Raw genomic sequence first — 15,211 nt, forward strand, 5'->3', positions numbered from 1 at the left:
TAGAAGAATGGATCAGGAAAATGTGGTACATATATACAATGGAATTTTATGCCTCTATCAGAAAGAATGACATTGCCCCATTTGTAAGGAAATGGAAGGATTTGAAAAAGTTATGCTAAGTGAAGTGAGCCAGACCCAAAGAAATATGGACTCCATGGTCTCCCTTATAGGGAATAATTAGCACAGGTTTAGGCAAGTCACAGCAGATGATCACAGGAGCCCAATAGCTATACCATTACGAACACATAAGATAATGCTAAGTGAAATGAACTCCATGTTATGGAAATGATTGTTATATCACAGTTTCAACTACTTTCAACGTGCCATATGTAACTGTAGCCTCTATTATTGATGATCTTCTTGTATCACCTTCCTGTGGTCGTACCTACACTTTCTCTGTATCTTTTCTGAGTATATTGGAAACTGTGTATACTGGTATTAGAACTAGGAAATTGGAAGGGAATACCAAAATCGAGAGACACAGGGTAAAAAAAGACAACTACAAAAGCAATACTTGCAAAACTGTTTGGTGTAAATGAACTGAACAATTCAGGGTCTGGGGGGAAGGGAAAGTGGGAGGGGGAGGGCTGAATGAGGGATGAGGTAACAAACAGTACAAGAAATGTATCCAATGTCTAATGTATGAACCTGTAACCTCTCTGTAATTCAGTTTGGTAATAAAATATATATATATATATATACATATAAAATATATATTTATATATATAATATATATTTATGTTTATAAAATATATATATATATATGTTAAAGTCTCTGGTTTCCTTGTGATGGTCTACAGTCTATTTTCCTACTGCTTGGCTGGTTTGATTTGCTTTCAACTTGCAGGGGTTGGATCTGCTCTGACCCTCCTCCTCTGTTAGTTAAATCCTAGGGCTCTGTGGTTTGTACAGTTCGAAGGTAGGACTTGGGTGTCCTCTGTAGTTGAACACTGAAGAGTTTTCAGGGACTGTGGCTCCTCCAGCCTGCTGTGGGGCTACTTCCTTTAATGGCTGGGTCTGAATAGGCTGGGGACTCAGTACGGCAGGGTGCCTTGGGCCTGGTTTACTTGGCTGAGGGTTGCTTGCCCTGGGGGAGGTTCCTCCCTCCTGGGAAGGGTGATTTTCTCCTGGGTGGAGCTGGCTGGGGAATTCAGCTCAGTTTTCTGGTGGTAGTTGGGAGCTGGACTTCCTCTGTAATGGGGCCATTTATCTGTCTCAGGAACTGTTTACTCTCCTGTCTGATAGTTCCGTGCTGCCAGTAGCTACTCACTGCTTTCGGTTTGATTTTAGAATTTCCAACTGCTGGAGAGTTGGCAGCCACAGGGTCAGTGGGTAAGGGCAGGGCAGGGCACCTCTGACTGAGTTTACCTGAGTTTGTAAGCCTCAGTCTGAGGAAGAGCCTCCTGCCTTGGCGGGTGTAGGGGGGTGTTGTGGGGGAGGATGTTCTCCTGTCCTCCTGGGTTCTTCTGGGCAGTGCTGGCTCTCACTGTTCAGTTACCCTTGCCCTTTTCAAAGATGGCCCCTTCATCCTTGCTTTCCCCTGGCCCACTTTTGTCCCAGTCTTCTCTGACCAGGTTAATGCCAGAGTCAAAGATGGTGCTTCACTCTGGCAGTGGGGGAAGGGCTACCTTCCAGATGCTGCTCTGTGGGCATGAGTGAGAATGTCTTTCATGGGGTACTCACACTATCTCTGTGATTTCAGCCCATCCATGCTCAGCCTGCGATCTGTGTCTGTCTGCTGCTGTCTGGAGGATTTCTTCCTGGTTGCCACTGTGTGCTTTAGGTGTGTGGAGTGTGGGACCCTGTGCTGGCGCCGGCACCGGCATAGTGGTGGGACACTGCCGGGAGCTTGAAGGTTTCAGGCCAGCAAAGTCAATTTTTCCTTTCTGGCCAGAATCCCTATACTGTTATAACTTACTTGGGCTGTCTTTCTAGGAGTAAAAGTTTCTCTGCAGTGGTAAAACTGGGATGTCAGAGGGAACTTAGCGAGGGCTCTGCTGCTCCTCCGCCATCTTCTGGTAAGTCTCTGGATTTCATTTTGCTTAGCATGATCATACATGATCCTATCATTCTAATTGTAGTTTATTCAGAAATCTTTCTGTTCATCTCTAATATTTTGCCAACATTGACTTAGAATAATATTAATTAGTCTAGTTTTTCTTTAAAGTTTCAATCAAACACTGCATGTTTTGTCTCGGTTACTTTGAAGTACATTGTCTTTAAATTTTCTGTATTAAAGGCAGTCTTGGTAATTATCCAAAGTTTTTGTGTCTTTGTCTTTTAGATCACATTAATTTCATTTCTGTAATTTCCAGCATACTCATTTTTACATCCACATTTTATTCACTACTCCATTTTTCAATTCTGGCTCTATTAGTATTTTTCTTATTTGGTTCTCTTATTTTACTTTGTAGTAAATTCTTTGTCTTTTTATAGTCCTGGAAGATATAAGGAACTTGGAGTTCTTCAATTATTTTCATCACTTTAAATAATTACTAACATGTAATTTAACATTCCATGTATTTACATTTTTTCTTAGCCCTTATTTCCTCTATTTATGATCTGCTACTTAAGCTCTCTTTATGTTAAAGTATTATTCTTACTTTTATCTGAATAGTTGTATCTTCTTTCTCTTTTTCTATCTGAATAGTTGTATCTTCTTTCTTTTTTTCTCTTTCACTCTCTATTCTTTCTTTTTTTTCTTTCTTATGGTTTTGGGCTTGACTTTAGGCCCTTGAACTCTTACTTTTTTTTTTTTTGTCACACTTGAGCTATGTATCCACTTTAGCTTTTGGCTAGTTATATGGAGATAAGAACCTTGAGGATTTGTATGCCTGGACTAGCTTCAAACCTGGATCCTCAGTTTTTTAAGTTCTGAGTAACTAGGCCACCAGGCTTGTCACTACTATTCTAAATGAAAGTATATATTAGGGAAAACTTCAACTTATTCTGGAAAGTTTCCTCCTAAGGATTACTATTACTTCTCTAAGGTTGCTCTTTTCTTCAATTTATTAGGTACTACATGCTAACTTCCTTGATCATAGTGTGCTATTTTTAAGTAACTATCACATTTCTTTGTATACAACTGCATAGGAAACTGAAATATTTAGGTCAAATTTATAGAACATAAAATTTAATATTTTTAGAAATCTCAAGATGAAGAGATATGATCATCTTAATATGTATGAGGAAAGAATAATTAACATATCATTCATTCATAATATAGATAAGTGGAAATATAGTTTCAAGAATCCTACAGTTCAACTCAAAATTTATGTTTATATTTACTTTTAAATAATACACATTTACAATGTACCTACTAAATTCTTGATGCATTACAAATATTAACTTTTAAATTTCTTTTAATGTCATAAGTGATTATTTCTACTTAGGCATGGGGAAACAAAGTTTAAATATTTAATATTAAGGCAATTTTTAATAAAGATGCATTGTCTTTGAGTTCTTATTCTTAAAAACATTTGTCATACACTATGAGAAGACCTCTGTAAAGACATAATGAAAGGTGATAAAGCCTAGGCTCATTCAGAAAGAATATCAATTAAAAAATTTTTATAAACATAACACTCTACTATTAGTTTTAATTTATTTTGAAAAATTCATGTAGTTCTCTGTGTTGGATGTAACAGCTTTATTAAAAAATACTAAAAAGCACTGTTACAAAGAACAGACATGTATTAAACATGTGTGCTTTATACATAGCACATGATGAAGACTTGTGAGCATAGAGTCATATGTAGACATTTCTTCTCTGAGATGATCTGTGCTGTACTTGAAAAAAATATCAAAACCACACTCAATGTTAGTTAATTGAATATATATATTCAGCTAATGGTTTTCTTTTGCATGTATAACATTTTAGACCAAGATCATCTTTAGCACTGATGGAATGAAAATGACAATGAATCAAAATGACTATTGTAAGTTTTTATTTAAAGCATTTTTGACAAACATATTTGTGTAGTTATTTGGGAAATAATATTGGGAATCTTTATTTGGTGATGTAGGATCTTCTAGTGTAGATATATAATAAAATTGTATGAAACAAAGGAAGAGACTGAGCAAAAATAAAAATGTAAATGACAACAAGGATATTTAGATATTAATGGGCATAATTGTGTACACTGTATATACTAGTAGATTGTTTTCACTTTTTTTTGCTTAATTGACTATGATTCAGATGTGCTCAAATAATCATCATTTTTAGATGCTATTTATAGCCTTTATTCATTTGCAGGAAAGAAGAACTTTTATGCATCTAACATATGTGTTTAACTAAGGATGTGATGTAAAATATAGTTTCCTCACTGACTCTATTGTACAATTGATTCAAGTATGTTATGATACAAGCCATTTATTTAAAATTATAAAGTTATCAAAATATTTTGTAGTAGCCATATAGTGTGTGTGTGTATATATATATAAATATATATATATATATATATACACACACTTATTTTACAGGCTGGAGGAAATGTAATGTTTCTCATTACCTAATAAGTGCTTGTGATACTTAAGAAATAATTAAAACCCAACAAGACTAAATAATTTGTTGTTTTTTTACAGCTAATTAACATTTAGGAAGGAATAAATTCACTTCAACACAGAAGTGGATCTTACATTAAAAAATAAATTCTTTAATTTGACAACATTTTTAGGTGCTTTCATGTTGGAATGTTTTCAGTGCCTTTATCATATTCAAATTTCAAAATTAATTTAGAATAATTTCAATGTATATTTTGACATTCTATGTTAAATTAATGAACTGCAAAGCAAATGATACTTTTCAGTACCACGATCCCCCCTATGGGATGTTCATGCAAAATTAGTGGATTTAGAACCACAATGAATTGTCCTGTCAGACCATAGGCAAGATATGCATGTGCATGTACTTCTATACATGTGTGTGTGCACTTATGCTATGTTATGCTCCTCTACATGACACCTTGAAAATTACAGGAAATGTATGCAATAACCGAGGTTGCAATAATAATAGATCATCAGTACTTAAGTTCCTTCAACTAAAGGATGGAGCAGTAAATGTAGTTCTTTCTAATTCAGTACTCTAAGCTGTATTTCTAAATACTTTGTTATAATATTCAAACTTCTTCTACTCTTCTTTTTGGATCAATTCCCTGCACCTCATGCCAAGATATGGAAGAAAAAAGAAAGACACTAAGAAGGTTCCCAAGAAAAATGATTTTTCAGTACAAAAGCAATCATTTGCCAATGTTCACCTAAAATTGAAATATAAACAAAAAATTGAATTCTTAGCATGTGAATATCAATGCATTACATGATTCCCTTGGTAAGAACCAATAGAAAATACACCTGGCTGTTTTAAAAATATAGTGCAAGAATTATTACTCTGCAAGATGTGCTCTTTACTTTTGACATTTTTTAAAGCTCAAAATTCTTTTTTTATTTCATGCCCCCATAAACTATTTTGGATGGTCAACCGGAGAATTGAGGGACAAATGTGAATTCAATAAAATTTCACTATAAGCCTAAAAAAAAATCATTAAAGCATTTTGTTATTGTCTTGTTTCACTGTTTATTCTGCTGATTGTAGCATGAAGATAAATATTTCCATACAAAGGACATCTTGGTGTTTTTTGTTATATTGAACTGTTAACTCAGAAAAAGTAGTTGATGAGTATGTAACAAGAAGAAGTTTTTCAGAAAGTGTTACTTCCTGAGTATCTCTGTGGACACAGTTGATGTTGACAAGTTATCAAGAGCCGTAAGTAAATGAGAGATTTGCTGCCACATTCTCCATCAGCCATTATTTTATTCTTTATTTGGAAAAAAAATGATGTCTTTACACACACACAAAAAATAAAAATAAGGGGCTGGGAATATGGCCTATTGGCAAGAGTGCTTGCCTCATATACATGAAGCCCTGGGTTTGATTCCCAAGCACCACATATACAGAAAACTGCCAGAAGTGGCGCTGTGGCTCAAGTGGCAGAGTACTAGCCTTGAGCAAAAAGAAGCCCGGGGCAGTGATCAGTCCCTGAGTCCAAGGCCCAGAACTGACCAAAAAAAAAAAAAGAGAGAAAGTCACAACAATATTTTGAAGACGAGTGATAGTAATTAAAATACTTCAGAGAGCAATTGATAAGCTATATTATTGCAACTAGATATGGTGTTGACTAAAGGGTTTAACTTCACCACTTCAGGAAGGAGAGGAGTAAGGAAGGCAGTTGTTGCATAAAATTAGAGGAAAGCCAAAGATCAAAAGATATGCCTCACAAGATATGCCCAGCATATCTTACAGTGCTAAGTGAGGAAGAATGGCAAAATATCATAATTCCGTGAACTTTATGCCTGTCTCTAATGGGTTTCTGATATGATTCATTTTCCTTTTAAAGTAAAACTGCTGTCTACCCTACTAGCTGCAACTGTATGTCATGCCTATAAAGGTGTTATAAGGAGGTTTGTTTTTTTTAATGAGTTGATCAGTAGCTATTTTCAAATTTAAGTGTTAGGTACTTCACTAGAATGTGGTACCAAGTAGATCTGGACATTATCCAAATAAAATCTTTCTTCAGCACAGACTGAAATGAGAAGCAAACACAATTTAGGATGTCAAAAGAAAAAAAACATCTGAGGCAGGCACTAGTGGCTCAGGCCTATAATACTCACTTACTCAGAAGGCTGAACTGTGAGGATCATATTTCTAAGCCAGACAAACAGAAAAGTCTGTGATACTGTTACTGTTATCTCTAATTAATCATCAGAAAACAAAAATGGCACTGTGGCTCAAGTGGTAGAGTGCTAAACAGAGTAAAAAGAAACCAGGGACAGACAGTGCTTAGGGCTTTGAGTGAAAGACCCAGGACTGGAAAAAAAAGAAAAAAGAAAGAAAGAAAGAAAGAAACTCAAATTGGATACAAATTCAGATGTCAATTTACTCAGACACAATACTGTCACAGAAACAATTTTGCTACCTTGAGACAGTTCCAAGTATTAAAATACCCAGAAATATTTGTCTAACAATGCAATCAAATAATCTTTGGAAAAATTAAATCTTTCAATTCAATTTCTGATGCTATGGTAATCTTTTATTTCATGTAAATTCCTGTCCCTGACATCTCCAAAAGTACCCTAGAAATTAGCTTTATAAAGATTATTTACTTGTTCCCACATAATATAATTTAATTTTCTTGCTGTCTTATATTTACTCATTATGGGTTTTTGTTTCTCTGTGTGTGTGTGTACTCATGCATATTGTGTGTGTGTGTGTGTTTGTGTACAGAGTATATACAGTTTTTAACCTTTTGTTTTTGCTACTGTGTGGGATTTTAACAGAATAACCCAGAAGTACAAGCATTACTAACCCATAGCTTCATGAATTATCATGGTGTTGACATGAAATAGCCATCACTCATATCAAGAATTAAATTTTCTTCCTGGGCTGGGGATATGGCCTAGTGGCAAGAGTGCTTGCCTTGTATACATGAGGCCCTGGGTTCAATTCCCCAGCACCACATATACAGAAAATGACCAGAAGTGGCGCTGTGGCTCAAGTGGCAGAGTGCTAGCCTTGAGCAGAAAGAAGCCAGGGACAGTGCTCAGGCCCTGAGTCCAAGCCCCAGGACTGGCCAAAAAAAAAAAAAAAAAGGATTAAATTTTCTTGAGGCGGGTGCTGGCTTCTTTCTCCCTCCATGCTTTTTTCATCATAGTGCTGGGACTGGCTGGGAGTGAAAGCCTAGAGGAGCACGGTCTTGGGATGATGGCATCCCCGGAACCTCTGGACATTGAAGATGTAACTGTGAACTTCACCCCGAAAGAGTGGGACCTGATGAATGCAGCACAGAGGAAGCTGTGGAGAGATGTGATGTCAGAGGTTGCCTGTCTGCTGGAGTCCATCAGTGAGTACTGGGACCCGTCCAGTGCGCATATATCCTTATCAATGCATTTCCATTCTATATGGCAAAGATGGCCGTCTTTACATAGAACAAGTCAGGATAAGGTCCCCATGACCTCATCAGTGCAGAAATCTCTTTATCTGCAAGACTCACTTGACAGGAATGACTCGACAGAAACAAAGACTCACAGCTCTTCATTGACACAGAGTTTGCTAAAGGATGCAGAAGACATCTCCTGTGTTAGCCTACACTGTGGAGAGAACCACCATGAATATTCACGTACTCCTGAGCACCTGGAACACAAAGAAATTGATCATCTAAATGGGAATGGCATTATGAAGAATTCGTTAGACATTAGACAATGCAGTAAGTCTCTCAAGGAAAACAGACAGTTTGACTGTGGTCTATGTGGTAAAGTCTTTGTTGAGAGCAATGAATCTTGTAAACACAATGTAACTCACACTGGAGGGAAATCACATGCTTGTAGTTTGTGTAGGACAGCCTTTGTTCCTTCAAAGTTCAGTCACCATACGACTGCACACGATGGAGACAATGTGTGTGGGGATAGTGACCTGGGGCATGTACTGGGTCAACCCAGGGAGCTCAGTTGGCAGGATGGAGGAGACACTAGACAGGAAGTTGAGGACAGCCACCTGTGTACTGCCCCCTCCATTCAGCCAAGTCACATCTGGCAGCAGGATGACATGCTCACTGGAGGAGGGGCAGATGAAGGTCCCCTGTATGTGTGGGAAGCGGTCACTCAGCCATCTCATTTTGGAAATCAGGAAGGAGCACATGCTGGAGAGAAAACACAGGCGTGTCCTCCCGGTGGGGAAGCCTCCCAAAGGCCAAGTGACCTGAAGACACCTAAGAGAACACACACTGAAGAGAAACGGCATGAATGTCACATATGTGGGAAAGCCTTTAAAAGGCCAAGTAACCTTAAGGCACATAGCATAGTACACACTGGAGAGAAGCCCTATAAATGTCACACCTGTGGGAAAGTTTTCACTAGGCCATCTTCTCATGCCGCACATGAGAGAATACACACTGAAGAGAAACCCTATGAGTGTCACTTCTGTGAAAAAGCCTTCTGTCTGCCATCTGATCATGCAAGACATGAGAGAATACACACTAGAGAGAAACCCTATGAATGTCGCACCTGTGGGAAAGCCTTCAGTCAGACATCTTGTGCTGCACATGAGAGAATACACACTGGAGAGAAGCCCTATGAGTATCGCTCCTGTGGGAAAGCCTTCACTACGTCATCTAAGCGTGCCATACATGAGAGGATACACACTGGAGAGAAGTTCTATGAGTGTCACTTCTGTGGGAAAGTTTTCTGTTATTCGTCCAGCCTTTTTTACCATAAGAAAGTACACACTAGATTAAAAAATGATGTGTGTCATCAGTGAGTGGAATCATTCAGTATCTCATTTAAACCTTGCCAGGATGAGAAATGAGAACAATCACACATGCAACCTGTGTGTGGTAGGTTTGGGTACATCCTGAAACCTTAGAAAGTAAGAGCAATCCTCCTGGAGGAAGAACTCAGAAGTCTCATCTGTGTGGGAAAGTCTTCAGTCAATCAACTCATCTAAGACAACACCAGAGGACATGTACTAGACAGAAACCACCAATAGAAAACCTCTTTGTGAGAGGCTTTAGGCCTGACTATCCGTGGGGGAGAAAAACTATGAACATCACAGCTCTGGGAAAGCCTTCAGTAATCATGGAGGGTTGGCTCCCTCAAAAAACAAACAGTGGAGAGAAACAGTGAGTGTCGCTCATGGGAAATCTGTGAACTGATCTACTCCTCTTATATAGAATCAAAAGTTGCACACTGATGAGAATCCACAAGAACATTTTTCATGTGAAAAATCCTTCTGTCTATAGTCAGCCCTTCAATGTCATGTGGGAATACAAAAAGGAAAAAATATAGCTGTGTGAGGTATTATATCTTGCTTGTATATTATGCACATAAGAACTATGAGTATGACTCAACCTTTAGTGAAAATTTATATATGATGACCTACAAAAAGAAGAGCCACCTAGAGACCCAAACTCAGTTGGGCTACTCAGTCCCTATGCACAAACACATTTAAAGATGTATGTGGGTAATCTGCTTGGATTCTAGCAAATGTAGGAGTCTGTAGTTACAATGTTAGTTTCAAATACCCTAACTTAGCAGGAAGGAAACTCCTAATCCATCCTTAATGGAGAAATCTTTCCATCTATGATGTTTTTGTATGTGTGTTTTGGTTCTTTGTTGGTCTTCTGGCTTGAACTTGGTATGAGGGCTGTCAACTATCCTTTAGCTCTTTTTTCTCTAGGCTAGCACTCTATCATTTGAGCCACAGCCCCAGTTCTGCCTTTCTAGGCTAACTGGGGAACTTACCTGGCCTGGTTGGCTTTCAATTTTGATCCTTAGATAATCAGCCTCTTGAGTTTCTAGGATTACAGGCATGAGCTACCAGCACTGGGATACAATGTATTTGTAAGTAATAGGAGACCACATCACTTGACATACCTCATTTGTCTTTACTTTTGTGAAAAAATACTCTTCTAAGCACCAGGTATGGCATGGAAAAAACCCTGAAGTAACAAGTTCTAAAACACTAAGTATTCCATCTAAATGAATGATGAGCTTTTATAATTGATAGCTTTTTTATTAAATAGCCAAGTTTGTGGTATATGTAATGTTCCATATTGTATATGATGTTTAGTGTCGTGAGTGATGAAAATCTCAGAGTGGATAACAATGTAGTTTTCAACAGTAAGATTCACTGAAGAAGCTTGATCTTAAAAAGAATGTGGAGTCATTTCTGATTTATTGGATGTCAAAGTATCTTTATACAATATAGAGATATGTATGACTATATATGTACAAGAGTGAGATTGCATAAAATTAATAAGGAATCATCACATGCAGATTTGGATGACATGCAATCCAAACTAAAGGTCAACCAGACAGAACCTAATTTTCAGATAGAATTAGGAGTACAGATTTCAATTAATTGAGAGACTAGTTTGAGAAGATCTGACATTTATTTTGTTCTACTCTATATCATGAAGTTTAAGCCAGAACATTGGATCTGAACTCCTTGATAGGTGGGAAGATATTCAGCCCATACTTTGGGCCATCGCTTCCTTCAATACCCTTTCCTCTGAGATAATTTCCAACTTCTTCACATTAGCAAAAATCCCCAAATGTGCTGAGATACACAGCACAGGGTTTTCTCTCCTTCCCAAGTGTCTAGGAATGCCACAACTATGTCAAAGGTGAGTTGCTGGGTATGCAATCTAAGGCATTTGGGGCTCCTCAGTTGTCTTTAGTACATGGATATTACCATGTCTGTTTGTCAGGCCCTCAGAATACTCCTGATGTTTGTCCTTAAACATCTCCTTTGGGCAGAGTAATGGTGGGAGATCCTCTAAGTCAAATAATTATGACAGCCCTGAGGTAACTTACATAAACTATATGGAAACATATATCATCCACATCAAAAGTGCCTGGCCCGAGTGTCTCTGATATGTAAACCCAGCTTGTCAGGAGGCTGGGAACAGAAAATTATTTGAAGCCAACTCAGGCAGGAAGTCTGTGAGACTCTTACTGACTGCCCCAAAGTCAGCTGTGGAAATGATGGCTCAAGGGGTAGAGTGCTAGCCTTGAGCTAAAAAGCTTAGGCCCAGCACAAACCCTGAGCTCAACCCAAGGAATCAACAGAAGACAAGAAACAAAATGAGAAGCTGCTTAATGAAAGAGTTTACCGATTTTATGTAAGTAGTCACTGGTGTCATATTTTCAATAATGTGGATTAAATGATAATGCATTGAATGAGAAAAAGAAGAGAATGCCTGAATATCCACAAGCACATTTAAATATAAGCATATATAATTTAATATTTTGCCATTAAAATCAATACCTTGTTCTCATATTTAAATTTTTTTTCAAAAGTCAACCTATCATTAGGTTACAAAAATTTTTTTAGAGTCTCATAATGAAATTAACAAATAAACTTTACCAAGGAAATAACATTTTTAAAATCCATTGGCAAGTGTTTCTTAGTTGCTACCACAAATAATTTTGCATTGAACAAACCCATGTAAATATTGACATGGTTATAAGCATTGATTAGCTCTTTTTAGGAGTATATATACTTTAATAAACATGCTCAGCATTAAACTTATTTCAGTAAATACGTTAGCTGAAACTTAGTGTTGAAGCATCCAAGAAAGATATTTACCGCAAGAAAATCAGCTCCACTACTTGATAATAATTATAATTTTTCTAGACACTGAAAATTATAAAATATTATTGAAAGAAATTATAGATAACTCAAACTATAAAAAGTGGTCCTTTATGGGATGGAAAAACAACTGTTGTTAAAAATGTTCATTCTACACAATGTATCTTCAGTATAATTCTTGTGAAAAAATTATGTACTTTCTCAAAGAAATACAAACACATAGTCCTTCAATGAAACCACAGATAGCTAAATAAGTTATGACCACTATAGATATCTAAATGACTTCTGAGGAAGAAGGTACAAAGCTAGAACATCACACAATCAATGTTCAAAATCTACTATGGAATATAAACTGAGACAAAAAAGAATAGTTCAATAAAAATAGACTATATATCAATAGTATAGAATCATGTCTATTGTACCTATGTATTTATAGTTAATTTATAGTTTGCAAATAATCCAAGAACACAAAATAGAAAAAGGCAGTCTCTTTAACAATTATCATAGTGAAAACTGCATATCCTCATTTAGATGAATATTAAACCCTTGGCTCACATGATATTCAATACAAAAGGGAATAGTATTTAGACATAAGGCATGAATCTGAAAAACTATGAGGAAAAAAAGAGAAAACATTCAGGCCAACAAAGATCATTAATGATAGGAAATGATCAGAAATGCAGAGGAACAATTTAAAGGGATTATATCAAATTTAAAAAAAAATCTGCTTAGAAAAGGAAACAAAGAAAAAGGATTAAACTAGGAAATGCATAAGTATATTTCCAAATATTTTATTTACAATTTATTGCACAAATCCTCAGCCAGAATGTATATGTCTCAAAAGAGTCATACAAGCAGCTACTAAATATTGAAAAGATTGTATTCACTATTCATTTGGGAAATATACATTAAAATAATAATGTAATTATGGCTTTTATAAAGACTTATCAAAGAGATGATAACTTAGTACTTATGAAGTTACTGAGAATAAAGAACCCTTTTAGAAATTCAAAGGATCCATAAAGCCCTGTAAGAGATTTTTATATTATATTATATTACATTATTCTCCTTTCTCTCTTTCATGTGTAGTCATTTCTATGGAAACTTTAAAGATTATGGGATATTTATAAACAAATATATAATAGAAATACCATGGTATTGTCAACTGCACATTTGAAAGTTATACAACTCTAGTTTATACCCCAATCTAATTTGTGGCATGAAGATACCACAGATTTCTTTAAAAAAAAATAGAAGCACAAAACATCAAATATTAAAGAGAAAAAGATCTGTTTCCATTTACTATCATTATAAAGTTTAAATATCTAATTTTCAACAAAAACACAAGGCATCTGAAGAATTAGGAATGTAGTGTCCATGATAAAATAAAACTCAATAGAAAACATCCTTGAGGGAGACTAGACTTACTAGAGGAAGACTAAAAGCAAACTGGAGGAAAGATACCCAAACAGTTAAAGGGAGATGTGGTAATGAAAATGTCAAGAAAAATGTTTGAATATAAAAGAAAGAGAACAAAAATGCCTAACACACCTTGAAAGTCCACTTGGAGATGAAAGGTACAACCAGTGGAATGAAATTTTTACCCATTGGAGAAAAATGTAGATTTTGACAGGCAGGAGAGAGAATGCATCAGTTTGAAGATAAGACAATAGAAAACACATAGAGTGATTGAAAGGGAATATAAAATTCAGTGAAATTGAAAATGGCCTAAGGAGTTTAGGTACTACCCTGAATAATTCTATACATGTATTTTAAATGTATGTGAAGATGAGAGTGAATAAATGTAGGATATTTTTTGAAATAATATCTTTGAAAACTGATGATTGAAATGCCTATAAAAGTCCAAGAATCTCAAAGAGATCCAAAAGTAAACTCAAATCAAGCACACTGTGGTTTCTTATAATTAATTTGTTCAAAGTAAATGTTAAAGTAAGAATACAAAAGCCGTGTAAAAAAGACACAAGCCACCCTACACAAAGGGATCAGCAGAAAGGTCCTGAGATTTTATGACAGAAAACTTGAAGTCAAGAGAAACCAAAACAAAACACACACTTTTTTTCTCAAGGTCACACGGGACATTGTTCCAATCAGTTTGTGCACTGTAAGGAAAGTAAAATGACAAAGTGTCTATGAAACCTATTTAGCAATGTAGAATTTTCATATTACCCAACAATTTCACATTTGATCACATATCCAAAAAGAAGAAAAGCATTGTCATCAATGGGTCATTTATGCTTATCTTTATAGGAGCATTATTCATTAGAGACAAAAGTTGAAAGTAAACCAAGTACTTATTGAAGTAGTAATGGTTAGACAATCTATGGTGTATATATAAGACAAAAGATCGTGGCTTGAAAAACAGGAAACTCCAATGTGTGTTACAACATCAGTGAACCATAAAGACATTATGCAAAGTGAAATAACTCAGTCACAAGAAAAATATTATATGAATTTCAGTTATAAAAGGTACCAACATTTCTACTTTCAGGGATAAAAACACCACCTGGGTTTAGAGGAGAGAACTGTGGGTAGTTACTGTACAATGGATGTAAGGCTCCATTTTTGTTTGTTTGTTTGTTTGTCTGTTTTGCCTGTCCTGGGGCTTGGTACTCAGGGCCTGAGCACTGTCTCAGGCTTCTTTTTGGTTAAGGCTAGCACTCTACCTCTTGAACCACAGTGTCACTCGGGCTTTTTCTGTTTTATGTGGTGCTGAGGAATCGAACTAGGGGCTTCTTGCATGCTAGACAAGAAGTCTACCACTAAGCCACATTCCCAGCCCCAAGGCTCAGTTTTGCATGATAAAAAACAATTAAGCTGGGAACTGGTTGCTCATGCCTTTAATCCTAGCTACTCAGGAGGCTGAGATCTATAGACTGTGGTTCAAAGTCAGCCCAATCAAAAAATGTCCCCACAAGGCTCTTCTCTCCAATTAATCACTCAAAAACTATGTGTGGATCCAAATGAACTTAATACAGAGTTTACCTCAGGTACTTATCTTATGATATAGAAACACTTCCAGCAGGGGAAACTCTAGATTTTGGATGTCCC

This window comes from Perognathus longimembris, chromosome 4 (genome assembly GCF_023159225.1).
Source record: "Perognathus longimembris pacificus isolate PPM17 chromosome 4, ASM2315922v1, whole genome shotgun sequence".
Taxonomy (NCBI): Eukaryota; Metazoa; Chordata; class Mammalia; order Rodentia; family Heteromyidae; genus Perognathus; species Perognathus longimembris.